This window comes from Pempheris klunzingeri, chromosome 2 (genome assembly GCF_042242105.1).
Source record: "Pempheris klunzingeri isolate RE-2024b chromosome 2, fPemKlu1.hap1, whole genome shotgun sequence".
NCBI lineage: Eukaryota > Metazoa > Chordata > Actinopteri > Acropomatiformes > Pempheridae > Pempheris > Pempheris klunzingeri.
In genome coordinates, this window is record NC_092013.1 from 24,641,852 (window position 1) to 24,659,278 (window position 17,427).

Genomic DNA, 17,427 nt, shown 5'->3' on the forward strand with positions numbered 1-17,427 from the left:
GTGGTGGTGGTGTGTGTGTGTGTGTGTGGGGGGGGGTGAAGAGCCATGAAAGAAGGAAAAAGACAAAGAGGGAAAGAAAAGAAGGGTGAACATGGGAGACAAGACAGCAGCTGTATTGAATGGATGTACAGAGGTGGCGGGATTGGGGGAAAAAAATAAACGGCAGAGAGAGGTGGGGTGGGGGGCAGTTTGGGGGTGGAGTAATTCAGAGAATGCAAGGCACTGCCCTCTCTCTCTTTCACTCTCTCTCCCTCTCTCCTCTCTTTCCACTCCCCCTCCGGATGGAAATTCATCCTTCAGGCTCGGTAGCGGACATTTGTGTTGAGGACCTGGGGAGAGCGGGACGTGTTCAGCCGTGGAGGTTTGAGGTCCGACCAGCAGCAGCAGCCGCCTCTCCAGCCGGGTTGATGGGTGTAGTGGCCGCACTGGTGGCTCTATACCTCCGCTGGAGCTACCAGCTACTCATGCGGTGATTTATCACAACAGAGAATGATGTGATTTTATTTTTTCCTATCACTCAACCGAACATTTCGTCATTTTATATAACATATTTTCTGCTCCACTTTAGATTTTGTTTTTTTTTCAGATGGTTTAATTTCAAGTCTGGGTACTATTTTTGTACGCTATTTTTTTTTAAAGAAATTGTGAACCAGGCTTCCACCTTCCGCAGCGACTACTAACTTTGGACCACCGAAGACAGCCTGTCGCCAGTCAGGGGTTGGGGGGGGGGACAGAAGAGCGAGAAAAGGAGATTTGACACCGAGCAGCGAGCCTATATTTGTCCGCTTCTCTCTGTGTGAGAAGGAAGGAGGAAAACCAATCTGCCCTTTCGCCACCTCCGCCACCAGTCTCCCTTTTTTCGTCGCACGGAAGAAGAAGAAGGAGAAGAAGAAGAAGGAGAAAGGGGGATTTAGCCGGAAAACCGAGGAGGGATAAAAACCTGGAAATTGACGGTCAGTTTCTTTTTAAATTATGGCTCAATATATCATATTTTATCCTGGTTGTCTCAGTTTGCCGAATGTGTGGCATTCGTTGCAGCGGTTATTTTCCGTGTCTGTTGCCGGAGAGAGAAAGTGCTTGTCGGACTAGGGGCAGACGTTCAAGAAGACACACGTCGGAGAGTATAAACCCAGAATTAAATGACTGAAGAACAACGAAGTGCTCAACTATTCCCTACATATGGCTACTGCTGAAATATGTACACACTCAGACTGATAACACATCCGGGTTCGCTCCGCGGGGTTCGTGTGTTACCCTATGTGATTCGCAGCAGCGGCAGCGGCAGCGGCAGCAGCTCTGTGGTCATGGATATTTTTAGGCAATGTTAGGCTGTGTTATTAGCTGGCTCGCTGGGGCTACTTATCCCAGCTACTTCTTTCACCGACCGCTCTCCACCCTCATCCCTCCCTCCCTCTCTCTCTCTCTCGCCTCCTCCCTCCCTCTCTCCTCTCCTCGTTTACTTGTCTTCCCTGCCCGCCTTCGCCGCCTGGTTTTTTTTTTTTGGGGGGGGGGGGAGACAGCTGAAGCTGCCTGAAGCCCACCAGGCTCATTCCTCTGGCTTCTAAACCGAACAGGTGCATTTTAAAGCCAGGCGAGGACAGGCTGAAGTCCGAGGGAGGGAGGGAGGGAGGAGGCCCCCTCTTTATGATTTGGACTGACTGTATTTCATAGGCTGTTAAACTCGGGTATCTGGGTTTATTTTTGGCGTCCTGTGGAAGGACAGCGTCCCACGGGACTTGAGATCCAGGAGAGGCCCCTGTTATGCGCACCGAAAGTGAGTCTGAGATGCCCAATAGTGAGTTAGTGACCTCATTGTTCTTGACACTGTTTTTCTAGCTCCTCCGGAGTTGCCCGTGCTGTTGCATGCGGGCCTGCTGTGGCGCTCCAATGGGAGTCCCAAGTTGGTTACGCGTGGGCTATCGGATGGGGAAACGTGTGTGTCGGGGTGACGTGGGGCGCAAATGTCATCGTGAGCGTCGCAGAGCCGGACACATATGCTATATTGGGGGGGGGGGGGGAATAAACCAGTTTAAAATAACTAAATAAGTCAGTTCTCTGCTGGGGAGTTACCCCCCAGTAACGCGCGCCCGGTTAGAGATGAAGTTCTGAGCGCGCACCGGAGGATGTTTTAGCCCACCATGTCGTGATTCCTCTCACGTATGCTTTGCCATGGAGACGTTTGACAGCCTGCCGCGGTCTGCGTATGTCTTCTTTGACCGAGGGACAAGACTGAAACAAAAAAAAAAAAAATCAGAGCTAGTGCTGTGTGAAAATGAAAGGATGGAGTCTCCTGAAGAAAACCATAGTTAGAGAGCTGGGTAGGACTGTGTATTGAGTTAGAGTGTAGGTCAGAGGGAATAGATGAATAACCCCTGGTGCCTGGCTGGATTGCAGTGACTAGGAAGCACGTTTGTTGCTATATATCGTGGTTAAGGTCCTTGGCACCATCTACAATGATGTGAATATCCTACAAATCTATTTTGTGAATGTGTCTGCATACCTATGTATTTTATTTGTAACCACAATGTGCTAAATGGGACTTTAAATGCCCATAATATTAGATAGATACATACTGGTCATGCTGCATGGGGATTTTGAAAACTATCATCAACCATAATGGTTTTGCAGAGATCAGTATAGCTTGTGTGTGTGTGTGTGTGTGTTTTCCTACATTGAGGCAGGGGGCAGAGACTAGTGGTCTGGCCAGACTACAAAGGTTTTTTTGGCTGTTGCAACCTGACCTTTGAGGTCCTGGTAGCGATTCAATTCATGTGTGGCTGCTATCCTGAGCGTGATTAGCAGAGCACATGAAGCAAGCAAGCTTTCAAGTGAACAAATCTTTTTTTTTTTTTTATGTCATTTGACTGTTAAAAACACTTGGCTGCTTAGTCCCACGGGGCCTAAATGAATTAAAGGACTCGCCTGTTCAGTGATGGGCAATTTGGAGGGGTTTTGAGTGGTCCCACGGGTGCCATTATTCTCCGCCTGAAGCCTAGAGAGGAGGCCTACAGGTCGAACTATTTCCCACTACCCCCAATGGACGTAAATCAATACCTTCTCAGGACACCACTCTGGACTCTATTCTATTCTAGTCCGTTTAGTCCTTAGTGACGTAAATCGAGCAGACCTGCAGCTGAGCACACTTGCTTGTATGTGTGTTTAAACTGGCGTCGTGTTGATTGGACTGGTGTGTTTTGCAGACAAGCCGTCTTAAATCCTCTACATAGAGAACAGTGTTTGTTTCCCTTGCAGTGGCAGTAACCACCTCCACTGATGATGATGATGATATGCCCGCTCGTGTTTGTTTTTACGCTGTGCTGTTAATTTGTTCACTTAGAAGTGGGTCTCATGTGTGCACCACATGGTGTGTGTCTGTGTGTACGGGGCTGGGTTCTAGTGTTGGTTTGACTCTGTGGTAAGCACAGTGATCACTGCTAAAGTTTCCATAAGCAAGGCACACAACCCTCAGCCCCCTTGCTGTAGATGCTCATAGGCCACCAGTGTTAACCTCTGCAGCATTCGAATGCAAGTGTGTGAATATGAAGCTGGGGCTTGCTGGAAGAGGGCAAATATGCTCATTTGACTTTCCCCGGATGAAAAAAGGATTAAAAAACAGATTAGTGTCCCAGGCAGTTGCAATAAATAACCCCATCTTGTCTTTTTTGATGAGGAGCAGAGAACACACAGCCTGCGGTACACACACACACACACACACACACACACAGATGCCGGTTGGGATCACCTTTATATTTGACTGGATTTATTTGTGTAGCACAGGAGACCTGTAATGATACAAAGAGGTGAGAAATACTCTGCCTGAGCTCTCTGTAGGAGCTCTCTCTCCCATTGCAATGAAAAGTGGTCCAGTTGCTCTTACACTGAGTGTAAGTGAACATTTTTTAAGTAATCAGTGTGCATTTGCGAATGTGTGTGCTGTGCATGTGTAGTTTCCTTGTGCTTCTGTGTGTGTGATCAGCTTAATAGGTATTGAACACAGCTGCATGAGCTGCAGCACACACATTGTAGAAAACAACCTCTGTGGGTCTATTATGTGGCTTTGCAAGGAAACCCTGGAATGCTGTCTTAGATTTTTGTCTTTGCTTTTTTTTTTTTCTCTCATCTGAAGTTTACATAATCTTTAATGTGCTGAGTAACTTCTGACCCGAAATGGCCCAAAGAGGCCCAGTACAGACTTGTTGCAGAATTCCAAAGAACTGCATGTTATTTATAGAGACGATACAGATTTATTCTTGTAACATGTGAAACATCAACTCCAGGAAGTACACGATGCCCAAGTAAATTGAAAATCCACATAATCTTGTAAGTGCTCAAAAAGCCGCATGTGGCCTGAGTATAAATTGTCTTTTAACACCCCATCTAACAAGGCTGTCGTTTTTTTCCACCAAAGAGTCAACTTCTTGGCAATACATGTTTTTTTCAGAGTTTTTTTTATCTGACAAAGAGCTTTGGTTTTATCCCATTTCCGTCTTGGCAAACAAGATTTTTGTCAAAAGGCAGTAACAGATTGGCGACTCCCCCCCCCCCCCACCTCCCTGAGGGCGTTTCTTTCGTCTACGTCTGAGCTACTCCCTATTTCAAAAATCAATATCATACAAAACAGGATTGAGTTCCTCTGTTATGAAATGCTTTGTGTATGCTCTAGATGATAAGTCTAATCTTTGGCTCCCTGTTTTTCAAACTTTAGGTACAAGTGGAAAGAAGGATTCTGTTCTCAGCCTCGAGATCAGGATAGTTTTCTCTCCTATTTTGAGAGCTTTGGGAGGAAGATAAAACAGGTGTGCATGTTGTGGAATAAGCCTACTTTATTACGTTGGGAGATGAGATTTAGATCCTTTAGGCACTTTTTCTCTCTGCTGCTCTCTTCCTCCCTCAGCCCTTCTGGGCTAAAAAAGAGGATGAGGCATCTACAGCAGTTCTCTGCCTACAGTTGGCTACAATTCTGTCACTGTGAGTCATGCTCTTGCCATGGCTGAAACACCACTTGTCGATGTACATACGGAACATTCGTCAGAACTCGAAAATAAAACAGTCATACGGTGTTTAAAGAGCCTCATAGGCTTTGAGAGATGTGGGGCTGGGCTATTCCTGGTCCTGTTCTTAGTCTGAGATAACAACAGAAATAAAATGCCGGGGCTTTTGCTTGATGACGATGGCCGGTAGATTCAGAGGGTCTGCAAGTGCAAATTGGGAGTACATTTGGGACGGAGACGTGAGGTTGTTCTTTCTGCTGTTGTCATGGTTTCAACATGGTTTTAAATATGATTAATAAAATTGTGCACCCAAACGGACAGCTAGCTGCTAGTTTGCTTTTGCTTTGCTTTTTAGAGGCTGAATCCATAATGTAGTTTAGGTGAGTCAATGGCTCTAAAACAGCTCAATGCTTCAGTACCTTCTCTTTGACTGCTTGCCTAACATTTAGGCTGTGCTGCTTTCTTTTGATTGTAATCTACAATAGCTCCTGTCATGAGCTGTAATTCTCTATAATACATTTCCTCTGGGTTACAGTGTTCAGTGCAGATCCTGTCAGTCTGTCACAGCTTCTGTTGTTTTCACCACTCGACAGAGGAGTCTCCAGCTGCTGTTTTCACTTACCTTTTGGGTGCCAAGGCAACATTACAGACAAGACAGGTGTGAAGTGTGCTTGAACTGGGGTGCATTCTTATGGTGACTCATAATGCCACCCACCAACAGCAATAATCTTTCCTATGTGGAGTTTGAAATCCACCTACCAGTACACTTCGATGTACAAAAGTTTAAATTTTTGAATATTTGGTTTGAATTGAAAGACGTGATGTAGATAGTGATTGAATTGACCTAACCTTGACAACAAATATCTATCTGATGTGCTGGTTAGCACAGCAAAGCATAACAAAATTCTTGGCATGTGTATACAGCTTTGAAGCTATTAGGGTGTTGCTGCTAGTGGCAGTTCCCCATATAATTGCAGCTGACATAGCTGTGTACTGCTGCAGAGGGAGACGATGCAGCAAGCTGGCCAGGCCATTATGAGCGATCAGTGTAGCTAACTGCTCAGGCCTGTATGTCACTGATATAGAAGCTGTTTCAGTGCCATTGCTCAGAGGGCGAGGGAATTGTTCTTGCCGTGATACACACACATTGAACACATTTGTTTTTGGAATGGCTATTGTCAGTGACACTTCCGCTTGTAGGTTATAGGATCACTCCAGTGTTTGTAAGGGATTGTTTTAAACCTCCTGTCGACTTTCAGATATTTCGATGATATCTTGATACAACTCCCTCTACATAAGCTTTTCAGTTTCTCCTTTGATGAATGTTCAGAATTCCCTTTCATTTTGAAACTTTCCTTTGTATTTCTAGCCACGTAGCCTCCACTCACTGACCTTCCAGAACTCATGTTTCTGCTTGTTTTTTCTCCTTATTACTTTAAGCTTTCCTCTTATGCCCAGTCACAACACTATGTAAGAAGCAGATATCACAGCTGCTTGTGTATACATATATGTGTGTGTGTGTGTGTGTGTGTGTGGCATACTACTGTTTTGGGAGAGAGAAAACAGGGTGGCAGTGCCATCATTAGTTCTGGGGCATTAACTGCTTAGCAGCGGACAGTTTTATTAGCCCCCTTGTTTTGGCTGGTTAGCCTTCTGGACATGGAGCCAAATGGTGCTCTGAGTTGCCCGGTCAACCATGGAGGGATTCCTCTGCCATGCCAGACCCCTTAATGCTGTCAGAAGACCTAATTGTGAATAGACATCATTACCAATGCAGCCACATGCTGTGGAATGTTTAGAACTCAGTATGACTTTATTATTATTACATTGTACTAGTTTGCAAGACACAATGTCTGCAAATGGCAAACCATTTGAAGGAATTGCCTGAAGGAAGTGCCACACATTATGAAAAGATCTGATACTGTACATTTTGTAAATGCATTTTCTAGTTGCATAATCTTCATATTATTTCTCCACTAATATTTATTCCTGACTGCTATGAAACAATGGTAATCCTTGTGTTTCACATGTCTGGCAGCAGCAGCAGTACATGAAAGGACTTGACACATGCTCAGTGCAGATTTTCCATTAGTTATTTTTAAGCACCAGAGACAGACCCACATGTAGAGGTGTGTCGCTTGGTCATCCATGAAAGAACTCTGCTTCACCACAACAGCCAAAACAGCCAGAGAATGTCACAGCCTACTAGTGCAGTAACCATGGAGACTCTTCTGGCTTCCTGAATTGGGGTGGTGAGGTCTTTTACAATTTTTTTTTTTTTTTTTTTTGAGTACTTGTATTCATTCAGGCAAAGATAAAAGACATTCACACGTTATGTTTGCTTTTACTTTCTTGGCTTGAAGATGCCTTCGTGATAGTGAGACACATGGACATAAAATGCTGAGTGTCTGTTTTGGCTTATGTCGCACGAGGTGCTAACACCAAGAACATAAAAGAAAAATGAAAAATCTTATCCGACACGTGTTATTGCAGCTGTTGAGACTATTTGAATGCCTTTGTATTAAAAATTGATAGCTATAGAGTAACTGAAAGAACTGGAAGAGACTCTTAGACTAGAGTGCACACAAACTAAAAGCAAACCATACATTTTTCACATGTATGTCACTATTTTGAAAGGACACCATTTTGACTGTTCTTTCTATGTGTGTGTGTGTTGTGTTGACTCAAACAACAGCTTGGCCCTTCCACCTTTTGAAGCGTTGGTGGAAGGCAAATACAGTAGACCAAGGAAATGAGACCTGATGTGTTAAATCTAACAGTCAAACATCACCAGACTGACTTCACACCAGCCCACTGTGTGTGTGTGTGTGTGTGTGTGTGCGTGCACGCGTGTGCGCGCACATGCATGCATGCAAAAGGTCGGATTCTCAATAGATGACATTGTTCCTGGGGTAGAGTCAAACAAAGAGTCACACACACGCAAGCAGGATTATAAATATTTACATTGGGTACATGCACGTCACCGCATACATCACATGCACTACATCACAGTTAAACAACAACTGAGTGACAGGATGAAAACATAGTTGCATAGAACTTAAAAGATATTAGTCACAGTGTTGTTTGTTTAACCAGTTTGCTCTCACAGAAGACTAAGAAAACCAATAAATGTTCGGCCGTAGTTGAATGTGTCAAACATTGTTTCTGTATTGTGTTATATGTCAAGTTGAAATTCTGTCCCATAATGGACTTTAATGGACTTAATGGAATTGTTAGGTTGGTAAAATATCAGATTTGTGAAACATCCCAGAGTTAGTTAGTCAGTCCAAAACTAAAGATAAAGATAGAGATAAAAACTTTTATTGATCCCTCAGTGGGGAAAGTTTGCCGTTACTGCAGCTCAAGGGGACAGACAAAGCACACAGTTAAAGAAATAGAAAATTAAATTAAAGCTCCAAGCAGCGTTGGAGGGCCTTCGCACCTCTGTGCACGTCGGGGCGTGCGGCGGCACAGTCCCGTTGCCGGACTCCGACCCTTCCACGCAGCTCAGAATTTTTATGTAGTTTGGACATAGCGTGAAGGAGTCACATGTCACTTCCTGTGTCCCCTATGTTGCGCCAGAGAACAGCCACTAATGATGTCCTATATTCCAGTATATGAAGTGTTGACTACACTGAAATGTCGTGAAAATGTCGTGCAAATCAAATGATCATTGCCATAGGCGTGTTACTTCCTGTTGCCACCAGGTGGTGTAATGACTATGGTAAGTAATTGGTATGTGGATGTCTTCAGGCCGGGACTCTTATTAAGCGTGACATGTTTGAAAGAGATTGGATAATGTACACTGAAGTTATAGCAATTTCCTGTTTCATGGCGAACAGCGTTGCCATGGTGACAGCGTCTGATGAAACTTCAGCTTCATAACTTTGCATCATCCACGTCTTGTGTCTGTGGTTAAACTGCTGAGAGAGAGACGTCCGAGAAAAAAAACATGCACTTGCTCCCGCCACTGGGTGGCGCTATGACTATGGTTCAAAATTGGCATGTACATGTCCTCAGAGCCGGACAGTCATCAAATGCTATAAATTTGGTGAAGATAGGACCTTGTACAGTGGAGTTACAGCACTTTTAATGGTCATGGCAAAGGGAAATTTATTATCGAAATTTGCCGCGTCGTCACGGCAACAGCTTTTCACAGAGACACACAGTTTTCACTACAGACCAACAACAATGTCTTGAGGCTTCCCTGACAAAATTTGAAGTGGATCTGATCAACTGGCTGGTCTTGAGCCATCGTAATGTAAAACATAGCATTTCCTGTTGCCACCAGGTGGCGCTATGACTGTGAATGAATATTGACATGTAGACGTCTTCAGGGCGGGACTCTCATCAGACATGTCAAGTTTGGTGCTAATTGGATCATGTACAGTCAAATTATTAATTTCCTGTTTCATGGCGAGTCATGGCGAAACACTGAACTTTGACAGCTCGCCACGTCCAAGCCGTTCAAATTCTGTAGACACCTTTAATAACTTTTCATCGTTGATGCCTTCTCTACCAGCTGACCAAGTTTGAAGTCGATCGCTTGAACCCCTTCAGACTAGTTCATTCATTTACGTCATTTTTTGCGTGAAAAATCCAATATGGCCGACTTCCTGTTGGGTTCAGGTCATCGCTCCAGGAGACTTTTTTGTTCATCTTGAGGAGATACATGAACCCACCAAATTTCGTAAATGTACATAAAACGCAGTTCCGGGGCTATGAAATATGTAATTTTTCACCACGACTGAGTTTTCGTGCATGTTCAGGCCCCAAAAAATGCAATTCATTGGAGAAAAGGAGGAGGAGGAGAAGAAGAAGGAGAATAATTCCTTGCATTTCAACTATGTTTTCAGCCCCTTGGTGCTCGACCCCCATGGGGTCCTCACACCTCTTGGTGCTTGTGCCCCTGATATTTTCTTACCCCCCTGACATTTTCTTGCATCCTCGCATTTCAATAGGGTCCTCGCACCGCTTGGTGCTCGGGCCCTAATAAACATAATATATACAGAAAAACCTTATATACACAAAGAAACATTATATACACAGAATACAATAATTACAAAGAAACAACGACAGGGTGGGAAGGGATGGAAACATTATATGGATTATTGCACAGTTGTTCATGATTGAGTAATAATAAAGTGCATTTGGTAGTGGTTGTGCTTGTGATTGGTGCAGCAGGCTATAATGCAGCATTATACAGTCTGACTGCAGTCGGAATGAAGGACCTACTGAAACATTAAAAACATAAAACATATGCAGTTTACGATTATATAAAACAGAGAAACCAAAGAAGTGTAATATGTCTGCCTTATGTGACAGGCAGGCTAAAATAAGTACTAAAACTTTGATGCACTCTCATAAAGTGCGATTTCAGCTCACACAGTTGATGCATCAGGAAGTAAACACTCAGTGTATATAAATGTATCATCGGGCATGAATGCTCATCTCCAAGCCTATTTTCAGATTTGTGTTACGGATCAGGATGTCATGAGTCACCCATTCATCTAGTAATTCACTCACCCATTTATCCCTCTATTCATCCACCCACCCATCCATCCACACACTCATCCACCCATCAAACCATTTCTTCACCCCACCCATTCATCCGTCAATCTCTCCTTTATGATGGGCAGTCGTTCAAAGGGACGAGAGCTGTCGTCTGCCAATGTGCTCTGATGATTCACGTCCTGGAGACGCCATAGCTGTGAGATTATGGGTGTGTGTGTTTGTACGAGTATGTCTGAAGTGACGGAGGAGGGGTGGTGTTTGCTTGTGTGCGCTTGTGTGGCTGTGGGTGTGTGTTCGTGTGTGCAAGCTGGGGGGGACAGAGGAGGAACTAGGGAGTGAAGGGATATTGTCTTGGGGTGTCTTGATTGATAGGATTAGAGGCTGCAGAATTACACATAGATGTGGAGGTGGAGGAGATGGGTGAGGGAGAGAAACGGGCTTAATGGAAAATGTGGAGCACAACAGGGAATGACCATAAAGCTGTGGGGGAGGGGGGCAAAGACGATAGAAGGCCGGGCAGAGAAAGCAAGGTGAGTATAGGAGGAATGGAGCAACAGAGGAGTATACTGTTCCTGAATGTCCTTCAAGAGTTCGCTCTGCCCTCTATTACAGCTCTGGACCTCTGAGAGGGGTTGGGGAGTATTGTTTACATAAGTTGCTGCTTCAAAGAGCATTACAATTTAATAAAGTGATAATCTTCAAGGGCAAATGGACTGTGTTGCAGACTAGCATGCACTCGTGTCCCTGCCGTTCACAATGAAGCAGCTCCAGAACTCCAGAGCTCTGTGGAAGCCACTCGTCTCACCGACTGGAATTGAACAGTTTGTTTTCAAAGTTTTAAGCTGTCAAAATGAGAATTATCTAAAGACGGTCATCAGAGTAGCTCTCTTAGAACTTTTCATTATCACCACAGGCGGCAGCCTTTTCTGTTGTTTTAATGCGTTGAAATCAAAAGTGGAATCCAAATTGTCATCTTGACGGCAGCTGGACTCACTAATGACAAGATGTTTCCCTCGTCCTTCTGATATCCTCTGGTTCCAAAAAAGAGACAGAATGTGTTAGGATTTACTGATTTTACATTTTTCAAACTGTTGCTTCCATTGTTAGATGGAAACATATTGGAGTGCTTTCGGTTACTCCTGCTTCTCATGTGACATGTAGCCTTTAAGTATCTTTAAAAAAAAATATATGGTGGCATAATTTATTTCAGAAAACAAAATTAATGACACATGTGTTGACAAAAGTGTCAGCCAGATAATATCACATTTGTATTTTTGGTTTTTATGTGTGAATTAACTTTATGTGTATTCCCTCAAACTGCCTCGACGAAGACAAATAAAGCGCTTTGAATTGAACTGAATGTAACTGATAACAGCAGGTGTTCCTTTATTGAAAGGTGAGCACCTTCACAGCTTTTCAGAAAGAATTCATTTACTGTAGGTTGTTGAAAAATGAGTTTTAAAACTGAAGTGTTTTGTAAATGACGGTTTTTATTGGCTCTATTTGCAAAATCCTCCATTTCTGTCCTCTACAAAATGCACTTAAGCCGCGTTTCCACCAGCACGACTTGGCCCTACTCGACTCGGCACGGCACGGTACGGTACGGTTGTGTTTCCATTACACCAGGTACCACCTCAAACGTGGGCGGGGTCGTCATAGCAAGGCGGGCCGAAACTCCGGTAGCGTAATTTGTATACGGCACAAACAAACACAACTAAGGACGTGGAGTGTTTCTTTTGCGTTCACAGAAATAATAAAAACGCTCCGTCTCTGTTTCCGGGGTTTTAAAAACGGCGGGTTTGATAGTCGCTCTCATGACTCATCAAGTGACGCCGCTCCCTGGCCAATCAGTGGTCTGCAGTCTGGTGACGTCACATTGTCAACTCAATGTGACTCAGCTCGCTTGGAACCCCGGCCGAGGAGGTACTAAAATAGTACCTGGTACTAGGGCCGGTGGAAACGCTACCTAAAGCGTGTCGAGTCGAGTAGGGCCAAGTCGAGCCGGTGGAAACGCAGCATTATTGACTTAATGACTTAAAGTATGAGAGGTATGGAATATAAGATATGGCCTCTACAGCGGCTGAAGGGCCCACAGAGGACTGATGTGGGTAGCATGTGTAGCGGATATTGTCTTAACTACTTTCAAATTTTCATCAAACATGAGGATGCAGTTCAAGATCAAGAGCCTTTATTGTCATTGCGTGTCTACAGTGAAATGAGCAGTGCTACTTCAATTGGTGCAAAAATAGTAACAACAAGAATGAAAGGAATATAACAATATACACAGTATATGTACAAATTCTACATGTCACTAGACAACATTGCACATTAATATTGCACAGGATGAGACAGAAATGATTGCACATGGGAAAACATTATTATTTCCTTTTTGCAGTTTAGTGTGGTGACAGCTCTTGGGAAGAAACTGTCCCTGAATCTGTTTATCCTTGTTCTGAGGGACCTGTAGCGCCTGCCAGAGGGCAAGTAAACTCTGGTTTACCCTCTATTTCTGTTTGTGGAATGAGTTATTGCTTTCAGGATTGAACATTTAGTGGATTTATCCCATTAGTTATTTTTCTACGACCAATTACATCATGTTTTAAGTGAATATACAACTTCAAGTACCAGAAATAGCTGAATAGCAGTCATTAAAACCGCAAAAATACCAGAAATAACTTCAGAGGAAAAAACATAACTTCCAGAAGTGAGTGATGCTTTTACATGACAGAAAAATTAAAGAGCGAGCAGAAACGGCCTCGCTTGAGCAGCCGAAGGCGCTCTGCCATCACCTGCTCTGTGTTTAAGTCCTGAGACATCAGGTGGATTTGCTGTAGAGCCACGGCTCCTCTTGAAGTTCACCTCAAACCAGGTGTTAAGCCTCCGCAGAGCTTGGCCTGTAATCAGCCAAGCTCGCCTGGAATGATATGAATTCTGTTTGAACATTCAGGATGAGGCTCAAACTCTGAGCCACATGGTCACATAGAGTAAATATACCATTTTGTTTTTGAGCTTTCTGTTCTTTGAATAAGAACTGGGTGAGGATGTCAGTTTTAAATATGTTTTTACTCTATTGTCTTTCTTTGTTGCATGGCCAAATATAATTTTTTAGGGAAGTACAGGCATTGATAGAGTACTGCCAATGAACAGCAGATCTAATATTATTTTTTTTATTCATAGCCCCCCCGTACAATGTTCTTATTTCAGACCTACCGTTCTGCTCTGTTGTGTTTAGTGTATTTGTTTACAGAGAGAGAGAGAGAGAGAGAGGATAGTAAACTCTCCTTTTGAAGTACGGTAATTCATCCATAGCATCCTCCCTCTGTTTCATTGTAATTCTGAGAGGCTAGCAGATTCATGAGCATAGCCAATACATCCATTGTTTGTTCTGTGCAATCTCAACGTACAGGAGTTCACTTTATGAGAGAGAGGGAGAGACAGAGGGACAGGGAGAGAGAGGTCAGTGAGAAAGTCATTTGGGTCGGGAGAGCAGTAAATACAGAGCAGGAAAGCTGTGCTGTGCTGTCTTTGAAACAGCATGCAGCCTGCAGTCTATCAAGATACAAGACGAGGTGTGTGTGTGTGTGTGTGTGTGTGTGTGTGTGTGTGTGTGTGTGTGTGTGTGTGTGTGTGTGTGTGTGTGTGTGTGTGTGTGTGTGTGTGTGTGTGTGTGTGTGTGTGTGTGTGTGTGTGTGTGTGTGTGTGTGTGTGTGTGACACACATGTGCATCTGCACTTTGCAGTACATTATCATTCCCCCATCCATGTCTTTATCTGACTTGATTGAACGATTGAATCTAGACGTTCTTTCAGCTGCTTCCACACACAATACAAACTCCTTTTTTTTTTTTTTTCCTTTTCGCTCACTTACACTCCCACTTTTTCCATTTGTTTTAATGTTATCAGTTTCTTCTGTTTGCGTGTGCGTTCGTATAGATAACACAAGTACAATGTGGCCTTGAAATAACCTTCTGATAACCTTGTAAGTCTGCAAAGAATTTTGCATTTTCATTGACCGATTACCATCGAAGAGGGTGAGAGTGCATGACGGCTGAAGCTGTTGAACCAAAGACCAAAGTCTAGTCTTGTTTGTAGAAATATGAACTAAATTACCTACCTGGAAGATGCTTTGTGTATCAAATACAAGGGTTAATCCTTTCCTCCCAATGGTTTCTCTGCTTCTGCACTCTAGGACTCCTTTTGTGGAGTGATTTTGTCTTTTTTTAATGGCAGACCTTTTTTGTTTACTGAAAGACAAATAAGACGTGATATTGCAATCAACATGGATTTGTCCCTCCTCTCACCCTCATTGTTTCACCCACTGTTAACACATGGTTTTGTTTCCATATTATGGTGTTTCAGTCACCAGCAAAGAACTAAGCCAGATGCGCTAACAGTCAAGAACCCCACTGTTCTACAATTTAGAGGGGTTTCAAGTTTGATATCTTGTGGCATTTACCTAAATCCCTTTACAAGCGGTGCATTAAGGAACATACACCGCAGAGGTGAAAAAATAAAATCTAGTGATGAATATTATCTCAGTGAGGAAGCTGAACATAACAACAATGCCCATTGTCTTTGTCTATTTGACTGTGATACATTTAGCAGACGGGGAACATCTTTAGCCTGGCAAAAAAATCCAAGCTATGGTACCTTTAAAACCCTGCCAGCAAGTTAGGGGTCACATTGCTCAGGCCATTAGGGTTTCAGTTGGGCCTGCTATTATCATAGAGATAAAGAATGGAGCCTCGGAGCGAAGACATCTGCAATGACCGTGGAGGGACTAAAAGGTGGAGGGAAAGGGGCGGGGCAGGAGGGGGGAGGGGGGGGGAGGAGATCCAAGATACTGACAGGCTGGCTGAAATGAATTTTCTGCTTCCTGGGTAAAAATGTACAGACTAGCTGATCAAGTTGCAGAGAATGTGAAATACCGATGGAGTGAACGACTTGCCTCCTAGCTGTATTACTGACTGTTCAACTGCTGAGTTTGTGAATGACTCAGTTATACTAAACATGTAACTGCCTGACAGACTGATTGATTGAACAAGTTGCTTACAAGCTGACAGGCTGACCGACTTACTGTGTAAATGATAAGGCTCCCTAGCTGAGTGAATAAAGAAATAAATGCTGTTGTCGATCACTGATCTGTAGTCTGTTGGTATTTGGGTGTCATTGCAGAATAACTGAGTACCTTCTGAGGATATCATTATGGGCAGAATTTGCCTGAGAAACATCATGTTTTTTTTAAGTTCCTAAGTGTCAAAGTAATCAAATGAAAGCTGATTGTACATCCATGGGTTCACTGCAAACAGGAATGGCTAATAGCTCATTTGGCATACTTGAAATGGTGCCAATTTATCAAAATGGAAACAATATAGGCTAAAAAAAAAACTGGGCAAAAACATGTATAGTGCTCCTCATATGCAAACTGGTTGCACATTAGTTGGTCCAAAATTCTGCAAATAGCTAAATGTGGCATGTATGGCTAATGCATGCCGTGACTCTGCTAAAAGCCTGTAAATAGAGGAGAGGAAAAATAACGGTTCCTTTATAACTGACTTATCAGTTGACCTTGCTGACTGGTTGGTTTGCTGCCTGCTTGTGGTTGTGTATTTATAACTCATAGGAAAGACATCGATATGAGAATTGATGACCTGCATCACCGGGGGATAGGAGGAGATGGCTATCACTGTAAACTCAACACACAAAAGCGCACACACAGAGACACAAATTCATAAACCGACACAAAAACACACACAACACACAGATGCATGTAAGCAGAGAAATACATAATGTGAAGGGACGTACAATAAACAATAAATAAAGGATTCACTGAAGAAAACCAACAAGACACATACGTGCACTATAGCTTTTGCTTGTTGCAGTATCTAGGTCACTGCAGGATGTGTGGACTGGAACTATATTATCAGAACTTTACCTGCACATGGCTGACCCAGATCAGTCCTGTTTATCTTAGAGGAGACAAGAGATGTGTTTGCATTATGGATCTAAATGGAGTTTGCCAGGGCCGGCAGGGAGCTAAATCAAACTCTGAACACCTTAAGGCCCCTGGAATACAGCTTAGTTCTGCTGCCTGTCTGGGTCTGTAACCCCTGAATATATTTGCAATCCCATTTTGTTTGTACCTGAAAAAGAGAGCTGAGTCTCACATATCATATGTTCAACTGTCATGGCTTCTTATGTCTGTAATCATTACATCACAATATATATATATTTTTAACTTTTGAGCTGTTTTGAGCCATCTGTTTGCCAAAGACTTGATTGATAGTTCAAGTGAACTATGCATTAATCATCACAGCTTTTAATAAGGGAAAACTAATGTACCAATACAAAGAATCTGAGGTGAAAAAGCAGTTTCACTTTTGAGCAAGTAAAGTGAAAGTTAAAGTGAGAGTTATATCTACTATGAAATCTTAAATTTCACAATTGTAACATGGCTTAAACTGAATATGGCATTTTAGAATCTTGATACTTTTATTAGGGCTTTCACACTGGCAGGGCTCCGTGCCAGTTCCAGTTCCCGAATCCAAATTTTGAACCAGCCAGCGCGTTCAAACCAAAAAAAAATTGGTTCGGAACCTGAAAAGTTGGTTCTTAGCTGGAACCAAAAAATAGTTGGTTCTTCCTTGTGAACCGTGACATCACCAGTGGGCTTGTCAACGAAAGCTTGCAGATAATCCATGCGATCCACCATTTTGCCGGTGTTGTGTTTACTTCCGCCTGAGTAACGCGGAGTAACGTCCTCCCACTTTGGTTCCGCTTAAACTGGTGTGAACGCGGGCTGGTTTGCCAGAAAGCACCAAGGTTCTGAGACTCCAGAACGGAGCTAGAACCGTGTCTGTCTGAAAGCACTGTATGTGCTGTTTCGTCTTAAATGAGACACCTATCCCCATTTGTAAATACCC

The 17,427-nt window shown here is 43.3% G+C and overlaps 1 protein-coding gene across 2 annotated transcripts in view; it reads left to right on the forward strand.

The window, feature by feature from the left end:
- Window positions 1–344: 344 nt before the first annotated feature.
- Window positions 345–17,427, forward strand: part of dag1 (dystroglycan 1) — a 52,524-nt gene continuing 35,441 nt past the window's right edge. The window contains exon 1 of one of the 2 annotated variants that reach the window (XM_070842436.1): window positions 345–957. The gene's annotated coding sequence lies outside the window, so the exon portion shown is untranslated. The remainder of the gene's footprint in view (window positions 958–17,427) is intronic. The other variant, XM_070842428.1, reaches the window with a different exon arrangement.